The 23,787-nt window shown below is 35.6% G+C and overlaps 1 pseudogene; it reads left to right on the top strand.

Annotated features, from left to right (window-relative positions):
• Positions 1-23,787, top strand: part of LOC117317343 — a 92,240-nt pseudogene that overhangs the window by 56,688 nt on the left and 11,765 nt on the right.

The following is a 23,787-nucleotide window of genomic DNA, read 5'->3' as shown; positions in this document are numbered from 1 at the left end:
CTCTCCACTCCAGACCCCCAATAACTATATATATCTGACTGAGACCAGAATGTCAGATTACACAGGTGGGACTTTCTCTCTACTCCAGACCCTCAGTAACTGTATATATCTGACTGAGACCAGAATGTCAGATTACACAGGTGCAACTTTCTCTCTACTCCAGACCCTCAGTAACTGTATATATCTGACTGAGACCAGAATGTCAGATTACACAGGTGCAACTTTCTCTCCACTCCAGACCCTCAGTAACTATATATATCTGACTGAGACCAGAATGTCAGATTACACAGGTGGGACTTTCTCTCTACTCCAGACCCTCAGTAACTATATATATCTGACTGAGACCAGAATGTCAGATTACACAGGTGGGACTTTCTCTCCACTCCAGACCCCCATTAACTATATATATCTGACTGAAACCAGAATGTCAAATTACACAGGTGGGACTTTCTCTCCACTCCAGACCCTCAGTAACTATATATATCTGACTGAAACCAGAATGTCAGATTACACAGGTGCAACATTCTCTCTACTCCAGACCCTCAGTAACTATATATATCTGACTAAAACCAGAATGTCAGATTACACAGGTGCAACATTCTCTCTACTCCAGACCCTCAGTAACTGTAGATGTGTATCTGTCTATAGCCAGAAGGTGCTGACTTACCTAGACCATACCTGGCCAATTGTTTACTATCACAGGTAACAAACACCTACAACCAAACCTAGATAATACACATTTCCCTCCAGCCTTTATCAATTTTGGTATAAATAAACATATACATAAAGATCAACTTTAACAGGAAAGACATACACAAGCTGCCACAAAATCCTTTCATTTCCACTGCCGAAATCTGCCCAACACCACCCCAGAATATGGATAAGCAGGGCCTGTATAGGATATGACCTTTCTATATTAATGAACGACCCAGGAAGGAGATAATTTAGTAATCATGGTATCTAGAAATAATTGATGGCTGTTTTGTTTAACAACATGTGTCTGTTGGGGTTAATTTCTGAGGAGTGTCAAGCTTCATTTGAAATCTGGCATGAAATCAACAGTGTATTCCTATACTTCCTACAGGATTCTGAAGGTATTTCATTAAACATTTTTTAGGAAAGGAGCTGCATGGTAATTTAGTATTGTTGGATTTGTGCGTCAGATTCTAAGTTTTTCACCGATAATTTCATCTTATGGGATTTTACCTTGGTTTGAGCAGTGGAGACTAATATTGCTGAAATAAGGATCAGGATGGTGTCCAAATGGTTTCAGTTGTGTTTGATTTAAAATCCTTTATTATCATCTTTTAACTGCTAGCTATGTGTAAATGTTATCTGATTTTCAGAAGGAATCTGACAAGTGCTTGATGGAATATTAACAGATCACAGTTATGTTTGATAGAATTCTAATATGAAAAGCGTTGGATAGAATCCTGGGCTCAATGTGTTTCATCAGAAGCGGAATTGCCATGGCAATTGGTTTTGTAGAATCAGAGTCTGTCGAGTGTTTGATGGAATCCTATCATGAAAAGTGCTACAGGGAAGGAGATTCTGACCACTGGGTTTGTTAGGGTATGACAGGGTTTGATGAAATCAGATTCAATCAAGTGTTTGACGGTAAGGTACCAAAGCCAGACCAGCGTTTGACTGATATCTATGGATTCTAGATTTCTTGTCCATATTTTTATTTCTTTCATGTTAGAAGGAAGTGGTATTACATAAGTAATTTGCTTTTAGTTTTATTTAATATGCTGTTAATTACTAGATGAAATTTTTTATATTAACCTTTCTGTTAACAAACAAACTGTGGATAATTAAGTTTTAATGATTAAGAGACGAAGTCCTTATATCATTTTAATTGAAAAGAATTTGTTACAAGTTCACATATTGATATACAAGATGTATAGTGTATAACTTACTAACAAATTATTACAATTAGGATTGTGTCATGAACAACATGAAATAAAACAACAATAAATGTTTCGTATTTCATATCTCAATAAATGTTCTACTCCTTAAAATTATCCCATCATTTTCGCGATTGAAATATACCAAACCTTACTGAAATGTTATGTTATGTTTACCCTGTTTTCCATATTAGTATCAATTCAGAAATTTTAGATGGCCATTAAATGATTTTAATTTTCTCCCAATTTTTGTATTCCCAGGGTGCTAATTAGGTAAAATACATACAAGCAGTCTAGTAGGAACAGGTTCACAATTACTTGGGAATATTTTTGTAATCCATTGATATTGAAAGTTATAATGTTAAAATCACATTCCATTCTATCTGCCTGGAATTTTTATTTCCCATGAGTATCGGATTGCTGTTTCCGTAATAACTACCCATATGTTTCCATGAAATCTAAAAAAAGGTCTTTGATGTGTGCTACATGCACATTGTGTATTCATGAATAAGTATGAATATGTGATCATGTATTTGCTGATAGTCAGAATGTCGGATGCTTGTCTTAGATAACAGGATCATTTTCACAAATATTCTTTTACTTTTATTTTCAACAGTGCTCTGTAAGTTTCAAGCATTGTAAAAACAAATCTTTTAGTTAAGGAAACATAGGTAGAGATTTTTTTACTATGAGAATTTTCTTTAGTGATGAAATATCCTTGATTTTCTCATGGAAAAACTCCTTCAGCATGGCTGCTAAAAAAAAGTCTGCATGTAATTTTTGTATGAAATGGAAAATCCATTTCAATTGAGGAATGTTAAATTTGCCCATAATTTTCCATCGGAAAATCTCCATCGGATAAGGAAAATCCAGGAAACCGTGGCTTTCTATAAAAACAAGATGTTGCTATCCGTATTGATAGGGGTAATTAACCATTAAAATTTAATAAAGCGAAATATCTAATAATAGAACGTGAATAAATTCTCCTTTGATGTTAAACAATATGGCCCTGTTTATATCAGAAGTACTCTAGACGGTAAAGTATTCTATAATCAATACGTCAGTATAGAGGTATTTCATTGTGATTCAGGTGTCAGTTTTCAAACAATAATGATTTTCATTAATTAGCATTCCTCATAGAACCTATTAAGGGCAGGTAACAGCATACATATACATACATAGACGCATTGATTACAATTACCATACCCAGGTACGTCCATACCCGTCGTTACGTAAACTTTACAGGTTTGGGTAAGACTTCCATATCGATTTACAGTCAGGTTGTACTTAGAAATATTCAATAGAACAATTATTTTCCAAATCAGATCTCGTTATCTTTTCCTTAAAAATTCAATGCGGACTGTAATTTATTGAATTATATAACTTGATACAGATAATTTGAAGGTTAATTTAAGCTCAGTAAAGTAAGTTTGGTGTCTAGTATACTGTGACTAACGAAGTCATCATTTGGACTGAGGACCTGTGATGTTTTGATGGTTAGAAAACATAGATGTAGGTAAGATGTGATTACAGAATTTTATTCTAACTAAATTATAGGTAATTTTACATCAGAAATGAAGAGGAATCAGAGTTATACATTTTGTATAATGTACAGTATCCGTGAAGCCCCTAGTGTAAAAGTTTGGGGACAGCTTATTTGTGATCCGCAGGAAGCTCATTTATAATTTTGAATGGTTGCTTTTTGCAACAATGAAGTATGAGGCTTATTTATGGGCAGGGATTTATGTGTGGATAAATACATATGTAATGTAATCTCATCACATGAAGGCATCGGGTATGTGTAATTACATTAAGGATGTAGCTCTGAAAAACATGCCCTTATTAGGATGTTGTCTGTAATACACTTACGAGTCGTGTCCTTATTAGGATGTTGTCTGTAATACACTTACAAGTCGTGTCCTTATTAGGATATTGTCTGTAATACACTTACAAGTCATGTCCTTATTAGGATGTTGTCTGTAATACACTTACAAGTCATGTCCTTATTAGGATGTTGTCTGTAATACACTTACGAGTCGTGTCCTTATTAGGATGTTGTCTGTAATACACTTACGAGTCGTGTCCTTATTAGGATGTTGTCTGTAATACACTTACGAGTCGTGTCCTTATTAGGATGTTGTCTGTAATACACTTACAAGTCGTGTCCTTATTAGGATGTTTTCTGTATAATACACTTACAAGTCGTGTCCTTATTAGGATGTTTTCTGTATAATACACTTACAAGCCACTGGGCGTATATAATTAGTGAAGCACCTTGTCACTTTTACTGTTTAAAAAGGGAAGTAAGATCAATATTGATACTGGCTCTATAACCAGATCAGTCTTTATTCATTATAGAAATTATGGGATGTTTCCCGCTTATTCAATCACTGAGCAGCAGGAGAATGGTAGTCATAAAGGACATCACACTAGGAATTCAATATTTTCTCCATTATACATGTTTATTTAGCAGAAGGATAATGTACTATTTCAGGGGTAGATACATCAATATTTATGGCTCTTTATTTTCATAGAAAAAATAGTTTGATCAAAATTAGAGCTAAAATTTAGAAGGAAAGGATTTATAATTGAAGGCTTTGGAGGCTATGAAATGAAATTAGGTGAAATTGAATTGATTTTCTTGCATTACTGATTTGAGCAATTGGAATGAAGTTAAAGATTATACTCCAACATGAGAGACTATAGTTATCTGTGTAGGGTTTTCTTCTTCTTCTTTTTTTTTTGTGGGGGGGGGGGGGGGGGGGGGGGGGCGCTACAAGGCATCTGAAACTAGTGAGGCCTTCACTTCAGCTCTTGTTTTTGCTGATGTGACTCTGGGTCTGTTTTTTCCATTTCTTTTTTTTTTCTTTTTTTTTTCTTATTGAAATAAGAATCATTCATAGCTCATGATTCCATACTGATCATCCATTCAAGGTATGTTTTCTCCATTTTTTTTCTCCATTACAATAGTTCAAAGAGTTCATTTTTCCATACTGACCTTCATCACCTTGAGGTCAATGGTCATATCCCTTGAAGATTCCTCATAATAACCTTAGCTTCCAGCTGAGGTCAAGTGGCCCTAGACAAAATTGATGACCAGCTTTATTGACCAGTCAAAGTCTATATCAATCATCCCAGCAGTTTTCTATCCAGTTAGAAGTAATGGTCAGAGAAATCACAGCCAGGCATACTAACCACATACACAAAATTAGGAAGAGCAAGTTTTGCAGGAGCAGTCATTTATGTAGAAGGGAAAAGTTTCTGGGAAAAGGAGAGTAGTAATTCATTCAAAGGGAATAAATCTCTGGAGCAGCAATTTATGCAAAAGAGGAATGTTTCTTGGTAGCTGTAGTTTACAATAGGAAAAGTTCGGGTGAGCAGTGATTCATGCAAAGGAGGGATTTCTGATAAATAGTGCTTTCAGCAAAAGAGGAAGATTCTGGGTAGCAGTGATTTAACCAAATGGGAAAGTTTCTTTTGAGCAGTACAATATTTTAGGAAAAGTTTCTGAACAGCAGTGATTTGCACAATAAGTATTATTTGCAATACATGTTTACATCTATTTGATGTTAGTAGGTTTTACTTTATAGTTAGAAATGATTGTGTTATGTAGCGTGTCTGTATAAATCCCCTGTACTTTTACCTGAGGAAGATTTAATAAATCACACGACTACACAGACAAGTTACGGAACAGATTTCTCCTCGTTTAATGAATCGTGTAAGATTGTGTACATGCATGTTTGGTCAAATGGGCAAGATGCCCGTGGTTGTGTCATATTGCAGCTTCCAATGCTAGGTGTGGTATACTATATTTAGAGTGTGACCTTTGACCTCATCACTTTACATACTGGTCATATATACAGTGATATCTCTAGTAGCAAACCTGATACCTAGAGTGTAAGTTTGATAACTTTCAACAGTAATGAAGCACTTAAATATTATTTCTGGATATTTTCCTTAGTCGAAGAATATCTACAGTGAGTTACAGACTAATATATAAAACATATCTCTTCTTGAGTAACATATTTCTGGAAATTACTGCTGGGAGGGGAAAAGATCTCAAACAAAAGAAGGAAAATTTCAGAAAAACAATGAGACTTATGATTTTGGTCTCTTTAAAATTTGCCTGAGTCTAGATTCCAGATATTGCTTTTCCAGATTTAACCAGGCTCTTTGTTTTAAAATAAGATGAGGAAATGTAGTAAGAAAATAAGGGGCGTTACTACCTATAGCCAGTCTATAATCATTACAATATCAGTGTAGTTAAGGTGTCCCAACACTTTATCACAAGGCCCTCCACTTCTGGGTTTCAAGTTCGAAACCTATGTGGTGTAGTTGCCAGGTACTGACCGTAGGCCGTTGGTTTTTTTCCGGGTACTACAGCTTTCCCTAACCTCGAATACTGTGCACCTCCTTAAATGATCCTGGCAATTAATAGCATGTTAAACAATAGAAACTAAAGTAAACTCAACAATATCATTACTCATCACAGTACATCCTGTGAAGGTAAGGATACCCTTGAGTAGGTATACAGAGTGGCATGCTGTACTGGTCAAGTAGATGGTAAAAGGGTGATAAACAATAGAGGATAAGGGGATTAGGGTGCTAATGAATCTGGCTACTGATGCTGACCAAGGGCAGATAACTCTTAGATAAGATTAGGAAGACATATGATACAGACCATATGGACAGGTTCCTGTTGGACACACCAGGGTATATATGTGTTACTACATAGGGATCATCCTACCAGGGAGAGCAAGGCCATACAATCCGACCACAAGCATCTCCTGAGATGAATAGGACCACTTTCATTAATATTCTTCACATTTAGGAAATTCCTTAACTTTAAATTTTCAGTAAGAAATCATTACAAATCTTAGGACCTTCCTTAAATTCTGTAATGTTTTCTTAAGTTAATGTAACATTGATGAAACTGGGGCTGGTTGATACAATGGATTGGCTAAAAATATTGAAGAGTGAAAGTTTTGATTTCATTGTGAAGGAATCTAACCAGGGCTGGAAACAAAGATATAGGAATATGGAAGATGAGAATGCCTTGAAGAATCTGATCTAATGATCTATATCGGAGATGGCTGGTTGATGGTCGATACCTATAGGGGCTGTGGAGATGGCTGGTTGATGGTCGATACCTATAGGGGCTGTATTTGATACTCCAGTGAAATGGGTATGACTTGTGGAGCACCTGTTTCAGTTCTATTTACACACAGGCCAGGAGTTTGTGTGGCGAAGTCGGCTACTTGTTTGTATAACGAATGTCTGGTGATGTTGTTGGTACAACTAAACTCAAGTTTATCTGATACTTGTTGGGACTTTGTGAAGTTTTTGATGGAATCAGGTAAGGAGGGGGGGGGGGGGGGGGGGGGGGGGGCTACTGTTGTTGTTGCTGCTGCTGAGTATAGATACAAGGATGATGATGGTCCTGATGCTGAGTCAATGGTGATATAGTCACAGATATGTTACCCAGAGTTAGGGCACCTGTCAGTATGGTGTTTGCTAATTACCATGAGAATGTGTGCTATAGTGTAACTGAGTTAGTTCCTCTAGTTTTACAACACTGATGGAGACGTGGTTTTAACAATGGGGAATAAGGAAAGCTCGTCCTCAGTAAGTGTTGATATGTAGAGGAAAGCTCGTCCTCAGTAAGTGTTGATATGTAGAGGAAAGCTCATCCTCAGTAAGTGTTGATATGTGGAGGAGTTCCTCGTTGTTGTTTACTGATAATTCCTTTCTTTGTTTATTTTTTGAGGAAATACTCCTCTATTATTTATCCACTAATAATTTCTAAACAGTGTAAATTTGTGGGATAAAAAGGGATTTTTCATTGAATCATTCAACATAATTCAGACATTGCAAGTGTGTATTTGTATAGTAGAGATGTGCTCATTTACTCTGAATTCTAATACTGCAATATTGTAAGTGATGAAGAAAGGAGATATCAAAGATATATTGAAAGCATATATCATGCACTTCATACATATATTTGGAGCTAGAGTTGTATTCGCTCACCGATTTGGCAAAACACAGACCTTGTAAACATGTATTGATGTCTGGAGTCTGTATAGTAGGTGTTTACTATGTAGGTCGGTGATTTTATTCCTGTACATGAGCTAGCTGGTCATACTAGTGTTTACTTCTCTGGTCAGATTTTGTTTATTTATCCTATATACAACCTTAGGATTAGAATCCCATTTAACAACACTTAACCAATAGAAATGTTTATTTTCCGTGAGATAATTTTATTGTTAGTCTCAATTTCTACTGTTCAATTTTCCTCAATAATACAATTTTAATTGCGGCGCTTAAGTCTCATTTCTGTACTGTAGTTTATATTTTTACGGATGTACACCATATTATAATTTTGATTAAGACTTAATTAACTGTAGTTATTTATTTTTACCAATATAAATTATAATGCAATTTTTGATTGGTCCTTGAGTCTCATTTCCTACTGCAGTTATTTATTTTACCAGTGTAATACAATTTTAATTGCTGCCCTTCAGAAAATCTGAGTGTGAAACATGAAAGTATCACAGATCCTTTGGGACTCTTGGCAGTTTATTTGATCTAAAGTACTTGCATGTAAACAGATTACAGTAAAATCTACACAGCTGTATTGATTAATTAAAGGGAATCATTTTTGAACATTAGAGATTTTCCTCTGTACACATTTGTATAGTACTTAGGTAATAAATAACATTTACAACACATACCAAGGTATTAAAATGACATTTAATGATATTTTCTAGAATTTGTAACATTCAACTGCATTTCCACTTGAGCCTTATCGATGTGCTGTATTTTGCTGTATTATGTGTCAAAGATAAACAGGAAATGGAAAAAAATAAGTTTGTGACCGAATGGCCATTAATCAAAGGCTAATTACTAGTTGTTGGGGCTAAATGGAGGCTGACTGGTGTAGGAAACATGAGAGAATATTATGTGAGAGAATATTATGTGGGTCGTGTGACAGGCTGTTCTGTCCACATCAAGGATTTCACTGGCAGCCTGGGACAATATTTATTATTGATTAGCTTCAGCTGATTTCAGATATGTTGAACTCTTGTTGACTTGAGTTAATTGAAAGACCCAGGCATAGCTTCAGTAATGATAAGCGGTGGTCATGGTGTTCAAAATGTTTGATTGGGAGCCATAAAACATTTAGACATAACAAGATCCTTGTTAACTCTGATAGGAAGGATAATCATGTCTCGTGCCAATTACTAAATTACAATTTAGCTTCATGTTAGGTTCAGCAGACCTAAATTTCTGTCCACCAACTTAGTCCCTATCCACAAATATAGTAAGACTTTGTCCACAAAAAAGCCCATCTTCCCTTCTACAATTTTTAAGCTTAAAGTTGATTCACAAATATTAGTCCTCCCCAAACTTATAAACTTTTACACTAGGGGAGGGGGCGTATTTGAGGATAAATATGGCATTCAACAAAAAAAAAAAAACTAAAAATTGCACATAATTGTCACCATTAAGTGATATATGCTATTTGTATATCATCTTTCCAGTTAGTTTAAACTTAGAATAAGAACATATTTCACAAGCAACAAAAGATGTACATGTATTTATATCTTGCTTTAAGTTACAATCCTAAACAAGAAATATCTTTAAAAAAGATAAACGGCATAGTTTAAATGCTGGTGGTTATAATGTAATACTGCTGGTGAAATAAATCCACGAACTAATGCGTTTCAGCACAGATAACAAAATTAGATCAGTTTGAATCATTTTTGGTGATAATAAGACTGCATTTGAATCAGGAATATGATATTATTAATGTGTCATTTGAAAAGATACATCCACTTATTTAGCTTGTATTCAATCTTAACTCTGTTTCGTTTTTAACTGCATATCTGCATTTTGCATTGACCGCTACATTGACCAATCACATACTTCATCTTGACCAGTAACACCACCTGTCGTGTCATATCCCAGGGGGCCAAAACAAAATTAGACGGCTATGCCGAAAAATATCATTAAAAGATAATTCAGTAAAAACTTTTGATGTATCTTTTTATAACACCAAACCTTCTGCTATACTACATGTAGAAAACCATAGCCATATCTCTTCTCACCCTATGCTGCCCATTACACTGTAAATAGATGGGAAAGTACGCCCTGACCTTGGGATGACATTGACCATCATAAACTGTCCAAAGACTGAACAGAAGGACCATTATGAGGTAGTAATAGATTGCTAGGTACTAGTATGGAATATTATCTGGAGCTGGACAAGAGGCAAATTCTGTGGTGTTCAAGTTAAGCCTAGTATCAGTTCTGGTAGAGATTTATTGTCTTCTTATCCAGGCCAAATCAGGAGAAATTCATGAGAGTACAAATCTCACACATCTTAGGAAAACATACACCAGTCCACCTGTTACAACCAGTATGTTCTTTTGTACAGCTGATAGAAAAGTTAAGATTTTAGGCTCAACTAAGCAGATCAAATTGTGTAGATTATATATGTTGAAAGTCACATCTTGAAAAGATCACTTGTCAGACGTTGGTATTTAAAGTTTGAGAGGACTGACATATCTTCCGTGAATTTCTTTCACCCAGTAACAATAACGAAGATATATTGACTTTCATGCTAGCTGCTATATTAACGATGATAAGACATTTTTTATGGGTTTGATTTAGGTAAAATTGAGTGTTCAATGTAAGGACAAGATCCTGGCCATAGGAGTTACATCTGTATGTTTTAAGTAGATTGTAATCCCTCATATAGTAGCATTAATCATTTTTATGATGTTCACAGATTTTTACATAGTTTGCTGCCAGGGTTTATCACCATGTGAACAGCCAGGGTAATTTTGAGGCTGGGTCTTTTTGTAGTAGTTGGTGACTACCTCATCGAACAATATAGGGGAAGTCTGTGGCATGTCATCCAGAGCAATTAGCATAAAGTGTCTCGGCCACGGACACAAACCAACATGGGTAGAGACTGTAAAACAAAACACCTCGGATCTGATTCAGCTGAGGTAACATGGTCAGTCGGCGCTCCGACACCAACTGAGCTATCGCAGCCTTTCTTTTACACAGTAACATTGTAATAAGCATAACATATAGCATGAACGACACAACATGTTATATCATCTACACGGCATTTATCTGGCTATAAACTCATGTCTGGAATCAGTATACATGTTAACAAATGATATGTCATTGTCCCAGCCTCTATTTTGAGTAAACTTCTGTGATGGCCTGAGGACTTATTACAATTTAAAGTACATGTAATTTAAGGTACATTAGAGTCAGCCATTAAGGGTCCTTCAAAACAAAGGTCCCATCATTTTTTTTTTTTTATTTTGAAATAAATTGCAGCCTTCAGACCTGTCTTATATTTGAAATGGTCTAAAAATTTCTGAAAATGGCCCATGGCTGTTAGCGTCTCAGGATTTTACATGGTGTAATTATACAACCTCTTTGCGTCATTTAATTTATTTACATACAAGCAGTCAATTTTCATTCAGTTAGAAATTTATCAATGAAAATTAATGCACCATGTAGCTATTGCCTGTAACCAGATATATTTCTACCTCATATACATGTACCTGGCTGACAGGATGGAACCTGTAAAATTCAAACAAAAAATAAGATGGCAATGATGTTACAATTCTTATTGACAAAAGAATATATACATAATACTACCATCTACTCTATGGATTTGTATTATTGTATTCAGAATGAAACATTTCAATTTGTTGTTGATGGTGATCTGTTGAGGGACATAGCTGATGTTTCTATCTTTTGATGGTGATCTGCTGAGGGACATAGCTGGTGTTTCTATCTGTTAATGGTGATCTTTTGAGGGACATAGCTGGTGTTTCTATCTTTTAATGGTGATCTGCTGAGGGACATAGCTGGTGTTTCTATCTTTTGATGGTGATCTGTTGAGGGACATAACTGGTGTTTCTATCTTTTGATGGTGATCGACTGAGGGACATAGCTGGTGTTTCTATCTGTTGATGGTGATCTGTTGAGGGACATAGCTGGTGTTTCTATCTGTTAATGGTGATCTGCTGAGGGACATAGCTGGTGTTTCCATCTTTTGATGGTGATCTGTTGAGGGACATAACTGGTGTTTCTATCTTTTGATGGTGATCGACTGAGGGACATAACTGATGTTTCTATCTTTTGATGGTGATCTGCTGAGGGACATAACTGATGTTTCTATCTTTTGATGGTGATCTGTTGAGGGACATAGCTGATGTTTCTATTTGTTGATGGTGATCTGTTGAGGGACATAGCTGATGTTTCCATCTGTTGTTGATGGTGATCTGCTGAGGGACATAGCTGATGTTTCCATCTGTTGTTGATGGTGATCTGCTGAGGGACATAGCTCATGTTTCTATCTGTTGTTGATGGTGATCTGTTGAGGGACATAGCTGATGTTTACATCTGTTGTTGATGGGATCTGCTGAGGGACATATCTGATGTTTCCATCTGTTGTTGATGGGGATCGACTGAGGGACATAACTGGTGTTTCCATCTGTTGTTGATGGTGATCTGCTGAGGGACATAGCTGGTGTTTCCATCTGTTGTTGATGGTGATCTGCTGAGGGACATAGCTGGTGTTTCCATCTGTTGTTGATGGGATCTGCTGAGGGACATAGCTGGTGTTTCCATCTGTCGATGGGGATCTGCTGAGGGACATAGCTGATGTTTCTATCTGTTGTTGATGGGGATCGACTGAGGGACATAGCTGATGTTTCCATCTGTTGGTGGGGATCTGCTGAGGGACATACGGTAGTTAGTCTGATATCTTCGTGACAATAATGTATAAGCGAAAGTCTTGATTCCTTCTTATTGGATCTAGCTATTGTTTGTTTTACAAACAGTTGGGACCTGATGAAATGATACAGCTGATTTAATAGCGTGTGGTACATTCCATGTGATATAGTGGGGCTGTATTATTTTACGAAATGAAAGTTCATACAGTGATATTTATGTAAATGTACCAGATGTTAGTAAGCAGTCTTTGAAATCAGCGAGACATTATATGAAAATATTTAAACACATGTCATGGTATTGATGTCAAGCATAGCATGTTGTTTAAGTTTATTTAATTTACTGTAACATTACACATTGTACCAGAATAGTGTCAATGGTGAGGATGTGTTTTTGAAGTAGGATTAGGACGGAGGATGTATTATATAGAGTAGGATTAGGAGGGAGGATGTGTTATATAGAGTAAGATTAGGAGGGAGGATGTGTTATTTAGAGTAGGATTAGGAGAGAGGATGTGTTATATAGTAGGATTAGGAGGGAACATGTGTTATATAGAGTTTATAGACTTAGGGAGCATGTGTTATATAGAGTAGGATTAGGAGGGAGGATGTGTTATATAGTGTAGGATTAGGAGGGAGGATGTGTTATAGTAGGATTAGGAGGGAACATGTGTTATATAGAGTAGGATTAGAAGTGATGACTACAGAGAGGGAATTGGATACAGTTTGTGAAATTACCAGAGGCTGGAGGGCATTCTCAGTAACGCAAGATAATGGTGTTATTGATGCAATATTGACACATAGCCCGTCTAACAGAGAGGATAATTTACACAACAATGGAGGAACAAATTTACTGCTGCAGAAGATGGGGTTGTTGAGAGGATTTTCTGGATTTTATATTCGGTTGGATTTTATATTCGGCAGTGTTATTGTCCTAGTAAGCTGGTTCACACAGTCTCTGAGGCTATAGTCGCGTTACTTAAGGAACTCTGATGATTTTGTTGTGACGTTCTACATCTTGATGAAAAACATGTGAGAATTCTGCATATTAATGAACATTCACACACAAGTATATTTGTCGTTTATGAGATGTATTGATTGGGATTCTATTTTGCCGGGAGATATGTTTTGGGAGATGGAAGGGAAAGATATTCTTATGCTGTCTGTATTTGAATCAATATATTTGTGTTGTACAATGAAAATCAAGAAATAGATGCAGACAGCTGTGAAAATCCAGGTTAAATACCTATGGTATTGATTTCTGAAATGTTGATCCATACCAGTGTTGGACTTGGAGAGATTGGATTTGACATGTTTTGCAAGTCTCTACGTATTTGGGACATACAAATTCACACATTTGGATTTTATTCATCTTAATATGGACATGTCCTTATATGGAAAATCTGAGTTGCTAATGTCAAACTGATAATGCGGTATTATACTTTTGATGCGAAGATGGATGTTTTCTTGGGTACAGATATTAAGGTCTGCAATACAGTGTCTGTAGATTTTGTTGGTGCAGTTTATTTATGCTAAGTAATCATATTTTAAAAGGTTTATGAAGTGCAAAATCCTTCAATTTCCAACGTTGATATGATATAAAGTATCACAAGTGTTCATGATTATAAGATGGGTGTTAATTTTCGTAGAAGTGATGACTTCATCACAGTTAATTAGAAGTTGAGGTGTGTCCAGATGAGTGCTGTATTTATGAAAACATGCTTATGTGTTAGTTAGCCGAGATCTGGAGTGTTGAATAATTAATGTTCTACAGATGATTCCTGGACTTGGTAGTGTGATGTCGACTGTTAGGAATCACAGCCGATTCCAGCTCCGGAGGGGACAAACTCATACAGGAGTACGAGAAGTGGTCGTTTGTATCTCGTAACCTTGTGGGGAGTCACAATTATGTTGCATCTCTGAACTGGAGAAGGGAAATTAACAATAACAAGAAAATCAAGTTTACCATAATCAGATTCCTGGATTACTGAATTGCTTTATAAGTTGTGATAGAAAAACTTCACTTGGTGAGTGAAATCTTCAGTACAGTGATATGGTAAATGGAATTTACGGTACAGGTAGTCACCAGATATATTTGATATTCATGGTGTTGTTGAGTTGACCGTTTACAAGGACCGTGTTGTTGGCGATGTCGATGTTGGATGTTATATCTTGATGTCAAGTTTAAAGTTGACGATACCCTAACTTATCATTGACGTTGACCCTGGGTGTCCGTCCCTGGGGTAAGCAGGATGGTCTGGATAATATACACCGCTAACCCCAACCCCAGGGCATCCTCTCCCATAGAACTCCCACGTCGTCCAAGGGCGAAATCGGAACCCGACAAACCCCCCTCATGGGAGGATGAAGAGGTAAGGTTGAAGTTGTAGTCACATGTGTTATGTAAACCTATAACTGGGGTCAAAGACTACAGCCCCTGAATGTTGGACTAAAATATTATTTCAATTCATGTCACCATAATTGTAATAACAGAAACTTTTCTGAATATACAATTTATATAGAAATTCTGGTAATTGAGAAAGATACCATATTTATTCTTGAAACATAAACCTGTGTTTGTATTAAGCCTTTAGTAACCTTACCATTCAGTGAAAATATGAAAACATGCTAAATTTCATTGTTCGGCAATAAGCCGTTCTTTATACTTTTCATCAAGTTTTATGTGTTTTTGGCCCCCTTAGCTTATAACATATCATTACGGGTATATTACTTCATAAAACACATGGTCCTGCAAATACAGTATCTACTTTAAACTTCAAATAGGTTTATTAAACAATGTTACACGATAAAGTTTCCCCCTGACCGACACAACTTTGTACCTCTAGGATTTGGAGTATTAACCCTAATAGAAATGTTTTATCTTCATGGGATATTTACTTAATCTATTCTTTGTGAAGAGATTAAAGCCATGCCAACAACATTTATCTTTTCAGACAGTTTCATGATTTTAATCGAGAGAAAAAAAATAAAATAAGCTCGGCACAAATTCAGAGGATGAATTTTATAGCGTTACGTAAGCCAGCACTTATATCCTTCTTCTGGCACGGTCTTCATCAAATTATAGAATATCTTTGTACTATTTGGGGGAAAAAATCCTCTAGTTTAGATAATTTGGCATCTGACATGATAATGTTACTAGAACACTATTCAATGAATCTGTTTAGAAAATTAAACGTGACGTGAACCAAACTAAAAGTTGGCAGTGTTTCGGTCGTAGAGAATCTCTCCCATTATCAGAGCTAGTAGCAATCATGCAACATCTTCTGATAGAGAAATTTATTGTTATATTTAGATATTTTTTTCATTTTAAAACAATAAATTAGGTTATGTGGTTGTTGGAGTGAGTAACTCCCCACACATGGCAGTGATTTTAAAAGCTCTGTTCTACCAATCCTTTTGCTCTCTCTGGTGGTAATTAAAATGTATACACGTTTCTGCTGCAAAATGAAGAATCTAATTTATTTTTTGGCAATGATTCTTGTTTCCTCATTTCTTAACTTCGTTGTAATGGAACTCTAGGGTAATATGATAAAAACAACTCTGAATATCAGTAATATTAAAAAAAAAAAAAATCTTTGAAAATTTTGCTACAACAAAATAGACGAGATATACTTTGTTGTGTGAAAGAAGGACATCTGTCCGTCGATTTTCTGACAATTTAATCTGAGTGATAAGTCTAACTCTCACATCCTAATTTTATGGAACTGCATGGTGAATATTATCTTGTGTCATAGTAGTTGTGAGCTTGAGATTAATTTCCTGAGAGTTGTGTCCCTTTGATTATTTCTTTATATGGATGCAGGAAACATGAATTGGCTTACAATTTGTATATCATCATTATAAAGACTGTTGACTACATCTATTAGATTTTAGATATTGTATGTAAATGTAAATTTATTTATTTTACAACATTTGCGAAACAAGTCATATCAACTTAATATATTTATCATACTTTTTAGCCCAAAGATATATTGTCACTTCTTAGCCCCAGGGTTCAGCCCCCAGATCATTTATTACTGACAAGGGCTAAGTAATCTAGGGGACAGACCCCAGTGTTAATATTCTGGGTCATATGAATGTGTCAAGCCCCTGTGTTAGAACACTGGCTATCGAGACTAACAGACAGTCACACTTTCAGTATAGTAGCCTACTCACTCATGCATACAATACAGAATTTTTGTCACCTCAGGACTTAATCGAGTCCAATATTAGCTGCAACAGTAGCTGGTTCTGTTAGTACTTGTGGTGTAAATATTTATAAGCTTATTCATCAGGCTGGTATCTGATGTAAACTGATCAGGGATAATTTCTACAGGTCGCTGTGTGTGTGTCAACGTATCCCTTCATTTACCCTTCAAACAGAGGGGACACCCGAGGTCAAGCACCTACTACATAAAATATACAAAACATGAAATGTGAAACTACCAGGGTTATGGTTAAATTTTTACATTGTGTAACAGAAGGTTTATATTTGGTATAGAGTAAGGTACCCCGAGTGTTAGTTTATGTATATACGGTTAAGATACCAGTGTCGGATTTTGAGTCCGACTGTAAATATAATTTCATCCGTCCTAGACACATTCTAACAAGCTTTTGCCAACAAGCATCCGACAAACCTACGGAATGACTGATTCAATGTGGGCTATAGTGATAAAGTGTGGTCCCAACACTTTATCACTAGCCCTCCACCTCTGGGTCGCAAGTTCGAAACCTATGTGGGGCAGTTGCCAGGTACTGACCGTAGGCCGGTGGTTTTTCTCCGGATACTCCGGCTTTCCTCCACCTCCAAAACCTGGCACGTCCTTAAATGACCCTGGCTGTTAATAGGATATCCTATATAACATATGTTAAACAAACAACGAAAGATTCAATATTAAGGTTGAATTAGTTCCTGAATGAAATTCTAGATATTTTACCATAAAGAGGCATATCTTGAAATTTTCGCTCAGTTTCTTTTAGCAAATTAATGCATCTCCCATACAGGAGAGTCCTTAATCATGACCATCGCTGATGATAGGACGTTAAACAAACCAAACAACATTTGATCTCATATGTTCAAGTCGTAAATAAGTATCCATATGTTCTCCATACTGAACCCATGATCTAAATACATCTTTTTCAGCTTATTAAATATTGTCTTGTTTTGATCAGAAAGTTACCTGTTAGTGATGTTCCAGACAATGCTCTTTAATAATTGGTAGTCCATCAAAAATGAAACTTTCGGTGCTCTAAGCTCTTGATTATACTGAAATATCATCGTCACAGACAAAGGTCGAGTGTCACAATGACAGATTTATTTCAGGTTTGATCATTTGTCTCGTGTCAAGTTACCTAATGTTACAACCGTTGTGTATTTCAGGTCCAGTGTGGAAGCATCGTTGTGTCCCCAGGCGATCGCGCTAATAAGGTCAAGACCAACATTTTACTTAATCCCGCAACACCTGACAAACGAAACAAGAAGACATCAAAGCATGCTCTGACCGTCGCTTCTAGTTTTGGGCATGGTGAGTTGTGTATTAAAGTTCTGTGAAAATAAGTCTGTCAATATGTTTGCCAACTTTTTAAGTGGTGGGATTGCACATTTTCAAATTTTCAAGCCAATGAATGTATAGATGTCCCTTCCGGCAAATGATACTTAAAACTACTTTTGAAGTTGCTGTTTCTTTCAAATGTTTTGTGTAACAAATCTTTGGAGGTGTAGACCTTTTGGTCCAGTTAATTTCATATTCTATTATAAGAATAAACAGAAGCCATTGTTTAAATATCCCCTTTGGTAAGCAAATTACAAATGGAGCAAGAGGTTAACCCATGTTGGGTAAAGGGAGATAACTGTGTTTGTCTTGTTACCTGTCCAACAGATAAGATTTTTAGTGTCAAGTCGTTACAGATCTCAGTAGTATCCTAGATATCTATCGTCCACACCATCGGTGACGGAACATGTTTTATGTAAACCTTCCAAGGGGTAAACTTAATATCCTGTATTTAACAGTTAAACTGAGCGCTGTGTCAATATAGGATACAAGATTTTGTTTTGTCACATTGTTTATTGTGTAGTAAAGTGTAAGTAATTGATTTATTTTAAACTCTGTTATAAGATATAAGACAAAGGGATCTTTACATGAGTGACTATCTAGAACCGAAAAAAATATAATTTTACAATTACTATAATATGGTGTCAGCATTAAGTAGTAATATTAACAAGATAATGGATATTTCACCATAATTTCCTTAATAAATTCCTGACTACAAAATCACAGATGATTTTATTTAAAAAAAAAAAAAAGAATTAGAATAAACTTTGTTGAAAATTAAAGTTAATAGCCAAGGTGTCCATTTTAGGTGTCTTTGATTTATTAGTACTTTAGGTGTGAGTCTGTAAAAATTGTTTACCTGAGCCTTGAGATTGGACCCTCAAAGAAAATCTTTTCAATAGAAGGGGGTTGACAGGATTAATATACAACTTTGGAGTTTATATAGTATACTTAATTTCACAGAAAATTTTCTAATTTGTAAAATAATTCTAAAAAACAATACAACAAGAAAACTACAAGTTAATGAAAAAAATACAGTCAGTCACTTTGTACTAGTAAAATGATTGTTTATGAAGAAATCTGTCGGCACATATATGTAATACTGTATAACATGAAATGTTCATGTGTATACTTTCGTAGTTTGAAGCTTTCAAATTATTTCATGAGTATAAACTTTTGTAGTAATTACCAGTACAACAACAGTATAACAATGACACATACAACAATATTTGTGAGGTCATCTGACCCAAAGGGTCCGGATGAAGTATAGTCATTGTGCTTCGTCTGTCGTCATTCACCTTCACCTTTCTGTAAAATTTACAAACTTCTTACAAACTTCTTCTCAAGTTCTACCTGTGGGATTCAGTACTTAACTTATTAGAAATGATCCTGAGAAGGTCCCAATCAAGGGTTGTAATTTTTCGGGTCAGCTCGAAATCCAAGATGGCCGCCGTGGCAGCCATCTTGAAAAACACATTTTAAACCAGTTCCACGGTCGCCATTGAGCTAGAAATTGGTGAGGATGTTAAGGAAGGGGAGCCAAAAAAATGTCGTTATGTTTTGGCCCGGTAAAAACTGATATGGCAGACATTTTTTAGCATGATGTGCAGTCATGGTTTTCTTGAACAAAACCTATTTCAAACTTCTTCTCAAGTTCCACCAGAGGGATTCTGCTCTAACTTACCTGAAATGATCCTGAGATAGTCCTGAACAAGTGGTATTTTTCTGGTCGGTCCGAAATCTAAGATGGCCGCCATGGCCAACAGTACCACTATACTTGCTACTGAGTATGTAGCTACAATTAGAGAGTACAAGGGACTTTAGAGTCAGAGGACCGTTAAGGCCCTTGGGCCTCTTGTTATACCCCCGCAACGAAGTTAGTTAAGGCCGATTCCAATGAAACTTTACACAAATATTAATGATCATGTGTAGATGTGCATTCCACTTTCTTTTTCTCAAAATTGTGGTTGCTATGGCAACTGGTCAATATAAACAGGTTTTCTGATAAGAACCATAACTTTAAGTTTGTCCGGACAACTCCTCCGAAACCAAAGGGCCGCCCACTTTCAATGAAACTTCACACAAATATAGAGGACCATGTGTAGATGTGCATGCCACTTTCTTTTTCTCACAATTATGGTTGCAATGGAAACTGGTCACTATAAACAGGTTTTCCGATAAGAACCATAACTTTAAGATTGTCCGGACAACTCCTCCTAAACCAAATGGCCGATTTCAATGAAACTTCACACAAATATAGAGGACCATGTGTAGATGTGCACGCCACTTTCTTTTTCTCAAAATTATGGTCGCTATGGCAACTGGTCACTATATTACTGGGTTATCTTAGTTAGCCTCTAATTAACAGTTCCAATTCACCATTGACTCGTGCAGATTGCGGGGGTATTAGTCAGCCATCCTGGCGACAGTTCTAGTTATGTTTGTAGTCATGGTTCCATACCAACCACGAAAATAATGAAAATTCATACACGGTGAATGATTCATTTTATACATCAAGGAAAGAGGAATGAAACATATCCTGTTACACATATGTACATAAATGTAGAGATCTAAAAAGTTTTATTAAGGAAGCATCACATTAGAGAGAGTAGAAAACTCTAGTACATCTATAAACAAGGAACCATGACTGGTCAGATTGTTGAACATCCGGCTAATCCACCTTTAGGTGTTGATTCGAGGTTTAGTGTTCGTTCCTTCATGGGATGCAGGCTTCTCAACAGACCAATTTGTGCCGACATGGACTTAAATAAGCTTGCCTTTTGTTCAATCCATTTGTTTTCTCACAATAAATATTTTTGAAATGAAAGTGCCGTCATGGCTATGACTTCTTGATATGGTCATTGGGGTAGCCACCAGCTACTACAATGAGACCCATATTTTATATGATTATAAGCATCCTTGGCAATGATATTTTGGGGAAGGAATGCTGGTATAATATTGTCACATAATATAACCTTACAAATTCTTAAGAAATTTGTGTATAAGAAATCTTTGTTTAAATCTGTCAGTCAAGTGAAGGAATATAGTTACAATTTAAATTGTCATCAAGTGAAGGAAGTTAATCTGTCAATCAAGTGAAGGAATCGAGTTACAGATAGAGTGCTTATGTCAAACAAAGTACAATATTTTGGGTATCAATAAAATAACTTGAGCAAGTCTAGTGCAGTTGATTAACTGCCAATAATAGGTAGTTTTAGTACACCAAAAACACTTTGTCGTAAGTTCATATTTCGTATGTTCCCACGCACCAAACATATACACATGAATATCATTTGTCTATATACACATAAATATCATTTGAGACAAAATTTTGTATTTTAATCTTTATCTCGATAAACTGGGACAACTTGTCAGTATATTTATAACTGATATTGATATTACACATGTAGACATACAAATTATAGAAAATGATAATGTTTTTCTTCCTCAGTCTACATAAGCTAGGCTAGTCCAATTTATATCTGATTTGGATGTGTCTACAAACCTGAGAAGTAAACATATATTTCAGTCTGTAATTAATCTAATTTAGAATAACGAGATATTTAGTAAATAAAACATAAGGGTACAGGTTTAAATGATTTTCGTTTGATAAGTTTCAAAACGTGATAAAAGTCCGACCATGTGGTCTTTAGTGATTCCTTACACATGTAAATGTTATCAGTCAAATCCTGTCGTATTAATCTAGATTATGAGACCTCACGTTCCTGCATATTGTTGTCACATGGCAAATTTGTGTCATGCAATAAAATATATCTAATTAACAATTACTATATCTCTGAAATATAGAAATTTGATACTAGGTCTCTCAACAAAGACTAAAACCTGAGAAGCAATTTGACATCGTGTGTTGAGCGTATCGTGTGTTGGGCACATCGTATAGAGGTTTCGTTGTACACAATATCACACAGAGGTATATGCTTCTCAGCGGTTTGAGCGCTCAAACAATCTACTGTGCAGGGTTATAGGTCGTATTGAAAACTACATAGTTTTAGTATTTGTTTTAAGTTCCTGTGCTGTGGTAAATTAAATTGAACCCGACACCTACTAGGGCAAATTATAAACATCCTACCTACAATAAGGGATAAAATTGTCTTAATCGTGGAAGCCTGCCAATGCAAATATTCTGAACAAACGGTAGACATTATTTTTTTAATAATTCTAAATCTGTCAAATGATAAATGGAAATGTTTGTTTTACAACTGTCATTCCTGATTGGGGTTGGATTAACATTGAAAGAAAGTCTATTTGATTAAAATCTGTCAAAGGGGCCTGCTTTGTTCGAAGACATATCTGTCAGTTTTGGCCACCCGACAGATTGGATGTTACCGGGTATTGGTTATATAACTTGAGTACCAGCACGTTATCGTAAGGCTATTTTCAATAGCTGACCTCCCAAAGTTCTCCTTTGTCTCATGGAAACAAGAACTTTGAATATGTTTTTAAAATACAACAAGAGGCACTTAAGAAGGAATTTCATTTAAATCAAAGAATGAAAAAAAAAAAATTTAATTTAGGGTGGTATTAGATAAGATAAAAATCATGCGTGTGTATATATCAATACAAATGTTTTCATTCTCTGGACAGTATATAAATCTTCTTTTTTTTTTTGTTGTAAAATTTTTATTGTTGATAAAAATGTTGATATATATTTTTTATTGTGTCCGGGGTCCCCACCCTACCCTCGTATTTCCACCTGTTACTTTGTTGGCTCGTGTTCCACCGGTAGATCAGTGATTTATCAATAGATAGATCTGTGATAGCCATATACTCAAACATACCCTGATATACTCTGACACCCACCAAACACACGCCAGGTCCCATGCCATACAGAATGGAGAATATGTGCTGGAAAAAAATTCTGGAACTTAAATTGAATATTCTTCATATAGAAGATGAAATTTGTAAGTCTGTGAAATTTTAATATGTTTAGTTTGTATAATCTTATTGAATGCTTTAATTTTTAAGGGCATTTATTTGAATGTTTCATATTGATTTGATCTAATTGTCCAAACACTTATATTTTGATATCATTTTATTGATTATTATATAAAATTGAATATTTGTATTTCAATTTTGTTTGGGAAAGGATTTTTTAGATGATTATCATATTTTCAATTTTTTTCGTTTTTGTTTTTTTGCATGTGATTTTTTTAAAAGTATATTGAGATCACATGAAGCTCAATAGTGACACACTACTTGTACTATCACAAGCTAGACTACTGGTCTCCAAGTTATAGATGTTTGTGTTAAAAATTGAAATTAAGTTAATCATCTCTGTAAAAATACAGGGCATTTATAATAATCACTTCTGCAACTTTTTTTCAGTTTAGTAAGTTTGTATGTGGATAGATTTGTACAAAATTTCAACATTGTGAGATTTTTTTCCTGGGTACTCAGGCTTCCTTCCACAGTAAGATCTCTCGTGCACTGGCATCTGTGCCAACATAAGTTGGTATGATTTGTTTCGCAATTGTTGTAAAAAAAAGAAGAAATTTTGATCGAAAATTTTAATGATTCTTGCCAATTCACATGAAACCTCTCACA

Source organism: Pecten maximus, chromosome 19, assembly GCF_902652985.1.
Source record: "Pecten maximus chromosome 19, xPecMax1.1, whole genome shotgun sequence".
Classification (NCBI taxonomy): Eukaryota; Metazoa; Mollusca; class Bivalvia; order Pectinida; family Pectinidae; genus Pecten; species Pecten maximus.
The sequence above is the reverse complement of the archived record's forward strand: the minus strand, read 5'-3'. Positions and strand labels throughout refer to the sequence as shown.